This window comes from Chanodichthys erythropterus, chromosome 13 (genome assembly GCF_024489055.1).
Source record: "Chanodichthys erythropterus isolate Z2021 chromosome 13, ASM2448905v1, whole genome shotgun sequence".
Lineage (NCBI taxonomy): Eukaryota > Metazoa > Chordata > Actinopteri > Cypriniformes > Xenocyprididae > Chanodichthys > Chanodichthys erythropterus.
The window spans coordinates 45,096,560-45,100,706 of NC_090233.1; the positions used below are offsets into that span (position 1 = coordinate 45,096,560).

Genomic DNA, 4,147 nt, shown 5'->3' on the forward strand with positions numbered 1-4,147 from the left:
GTAAATACGCTGTTCTAATGTTTGATATAATGTCTTTTCTGTTTGCAGATATTAATCAGATTAACGTTAGCTCCCTCATGTTCAGTCACTGCATTATATCTGTCACCTCCGCTGAGGTTTTGCTTTTCATTGCTTTCTATATTAAATACTAAACTAGGGTGATTAAACACTGTCACGTGACGTGCAATATATTGCACAATATATATAACATATTCATATCAGTTTCAAAGTAGTACAAGTGTAGTTTCAAAATGGTATTTGTTGTAGAAGCACGGTAAAAAACAACACTTACCATGCTTTTTACCACAGTATTGGTCGTTTAATGTGATTTTTGTTGTAAATACAGAGTGACCACAACACTTATCATGCTTTTAATGCCTAATAATGTTAAATCCAAAAACTGTAAGGTCAATAAGAACTTCTTTCCTATATATATTTATATATAAACCTATATATTATAAATAATGATATTTTCTTTTCTCTTGTTTTAGCTGAAAAGACAAAAAGGGCCTTTCGGAAATGGATGAAGGAGACAGAAAGCTGCAAAGGCAAATAATTGCAATGGTATGTGTGTGTTGCTTTTAACCCTTTATCAAACATTTTATCAAGCATTTGTTAAATAGTCTCACAGTAAATTAAAATTAAAGTCAAATCCTGTACATATTTATCACCTTATTTGTAAATCAGTTGTGCCCCTTCTTGGACAGTTGGACGTCCCACACATAAAAGTTTATATTAATTCCATTGAATTCTTTAAAATGATTACAGATTGGGCCCAAAATGTTCCAATGATACATGATGTCTCTCTGCACCTCATAACTACCTCTGTTTGCAAGAGTGGAAATTATCATTTGACTTGTCACATGACATCAGATATTCGATTATTTTGTCATAATCAAAATAATTGAATATCTGATGTCTATTCAATATCTAATCAGTTACACTGCTGATAATGTCCTGCTTGCATGTGAAACATGTTATTTATTTATTTATTCTTTTAAATATAAATATAGCTTGCTATTAAAGACATATGTTTAATCATGGAAATGCCCACATATCAGTGAACTTATTACATAAATGCATTTAACATTTAATTATGCAACACTCTTTACAGAAGGAAATCCTACAGTTATGTGTAAATTGACAACTTGAATGTGATGTAATAAATTTACCTTCCTTTCTGTCTTGCAGGATTACTTGCAGATTACTTAGTCCTTCTTTTTAGGATCTCTACAACATCAAACTCAACAGCTCTTTTAAGAGCCGACCCTCACAAGAGCTACTAGTGAGTCGCTGCAAACCTGCCGTGATCAGCCCTTTCCAGGTAAAGTTTCTAGATATTTAAATCAGTATTTACTCATCAAATGCTCTCCTGGATGGTATGGTAAATTAACTTATTTATAACTGTCTCAATTTGTATGTTTTAAGAACAAGAGTAATTGCACACAGAGTAAGTAGAGACTTTCTTGTTTTTCTGTGCAGAGAAGGAAGACCAGTCCTTATATCAAAGCAAGCTCATCGAAGTCCTTTGTTTAGGGTGAGGAAGGAACATGACCATCTCATGCCCAAAGAAGACAGAAGTCCATTGGTATGTCTTGTGTTGAGGCAATGCTGTAATATGTAGTACAGAATTTAATGTTGTTCTCTCAAAGGACTATTAAGTTCTTAAAAAGTTCTTAAAAACTGTTCCTTCTGTTTTTTTTGTCTGTTTGTTTGTTTGTTTTTTTAGATAAAAGCAGACAGGGAAGCTTTGGAAGATAATGAGTTAATATAATATAATATAGTATAATAGGAATTAAATAGTAAATGTTCTTTAAATTATGTGTAATACTTTTTTTGGCTTGAAATAAGGCCTTATACTGCACAGACCTAAAACATTGTATTTGTGTTTTAAAACAGATAGCAAGTGAAGTCACTAACAGAAGATCCTAGAGGAAAAACGACTGATGTGCAGCTACGGAGGAACACAAGAGGCAGAAACTATGCATGGCCATGGCTTCTTCATGAGTACGGTAAGTCCTGTGCCTATTCTTAATTCTTGCCTTAAAGTTTTTATTGCAGTATTTTAACAATTTTACATTGTACAGGTTATCACTTGGTTTTTGACCAAATTATGCTCTTGAAACAAGAAACAGAAGAGTATGTTGTCCTGAAAGAAATCAAGGCTCAAAAGAGAGCATGCCTTTCTAAAAGATCTTTTAAAACAGGTTGCTGTTAATATGGGTAAAACAGTTTTTGTTCAGTACTTAGCTTACAGTCTGTGCTGCATTTTTATTATAATATATATATTATGTACTGCTGTTTTGTAAAGTTAAATCAGGAACAGGCAACTCTAGCCCTTTTGCTGTCTCCTTTTTGAGGTGGAGAGTTTACCTCCAACCATAATTGAGCACACCTGAAAATTCTTAACCAAAGTCTTCAGGTGTACTTATAGACAGTTATAGGCAGTTGGGTTTGAGGTTGAGGCTAAATCTACAGGACCGTGGACGCTGAGGGCCAGAGTAGCCCACCACTGTTTAAATCATGCAGAACATAAGCTGACCTGGCTGTCCATTAAACTACTTAACTTGAATTGTCTGTGTTTTTTTGTTTTACTTTTAGACCAGGACTGAAGAACGCCTGACAATGGGATGTTAAGACTTCTTCCTCTGGTTGAGAAAAAGCTACAGCACATCAGTGATCACATCTTCTGGTCATTAGTTGTACTGTAGAGTACAACTGAACAAACTGTTTAGAAGAAGAAGAACATGAACATGATAGAGACATGTACAGGGAAGAGCAAGAACCCAGTTCAGCTGTGATAATGAATCTTTATTTTAAACTCAATATCAAATCTGTTTTCTGGATCATAGTTGACTGGATGGGATTCTGTGGCGCTCATTTGTGCAATAGGAGTAAAGTCTGTGAATGGATTATTATGACGTTAACGTATTTTTGAAGACACGTTTTTATTTATCTTGAATCTCATTTGTCTTTATGCAAATTTCAACCTTATGCTGTATCCTCCAATAAAGTGTTGTGTAATAAATTATGATGAACGTGGTGTTTGGTAGAGTAAATACAATTTAACTAAGCTGAGTTTATTTCATAATTTAAAAAAATGACATATAATTTCCATGATTGTTTTACTTATTAATACATAAATATATATTACATAAATATTTTCGATCTAATTCATGATATTTGGGACAACAATGCACCAAAAGTTGCATATACTTTCATGTTGTGACAAGGATGGCAGTTTCCAGATAAATAAAGGGAAGGAATGTGAATAAAGAGAGGCTGCAGTGGGTTATACTGATACAAACACTTCAAGCAGAGTTGAAGAAGATCGATGTTGATCATTCTGGTACATCTACTACTGCATTCAAAATGACAGCTGGACATTACTGATGTCAGGCATGTGAGGAGCAAGAAGAGGGGGTGATAATGACATTTTTGGCACAGTTTCTTATTTTACTGAATAGTGCATTATCCTTGTGTAACAGTAATAGTGAAGTGTAAATATAAATAGTTTTAGTTTACTGCCAACACTGGCAGCTGGATAATGGCAAGTTGTGGGTTCATCCATTATATTTATTGGTGTTCATACAAAAAAAAAGCAAAGAAATAATCAACTACTATTCAATTAATCAATTATTATTATTATTATTATTATTATTATTATTGTATTACAACATTTTGTTATAATATTTCCACATTTCATCAGATGGTCTCACAATACCCATCAAAAACCTATACAAGCATGATGTTAGAATGGAAAATGAGGAAATGATAAAATACTCCAATATTTAAATGTGATTCAACAAAGTTTGTTATCCATGATGAGGAGTACACACCTGTGTAGATTTTAATGCCCTTCCACCCCCAAGGGGCCAGTACCGGCCCCTGGAAGAGCAAAAAAATGCACATTTCAAATGGCTGTAACTCAAAGTCCGGTTAGCGTATCAAAGAGAAAATCAACAGGACAACTGCTTATGCTATGATTACTAAATAATGTTGGGCACAGTTTTCAGACATACATGGAAAGCTGGCATAAAGGTTTTTTAATAGTGATTACAGTAAAATATTACATTTCAGCCTGTCCCTCATATATGTAATAAATGTTTGCACAATAAACATATTTAAATATCGAGTTGTCCATTAA

General features: G+C 33.5%; 1 long non-coding RNA gene across 1 annotated transcript; it reads left to right on the forward strand.

The window, feature by feature from the left end:
- The first annotated feature begins 360 nt into the window (after positions 1–360).
- Positions 361–3,036, forward strand: LOC137034879 (uncharacterized). Its single transcript, XR_010897002.1, has 5 exons — positions 361–564; positions 1,192–1,324; positions 1,483–1,588; positions 1,900–2,012; positions 2,602–3,036. It is a non-coding gene; the product is annotated as an uncharacterized lncRNA (long non-coding RNA).
- The last annotated feature ends 1,111 nt before the right edge of the window (positions 3,037–4,147 follow it).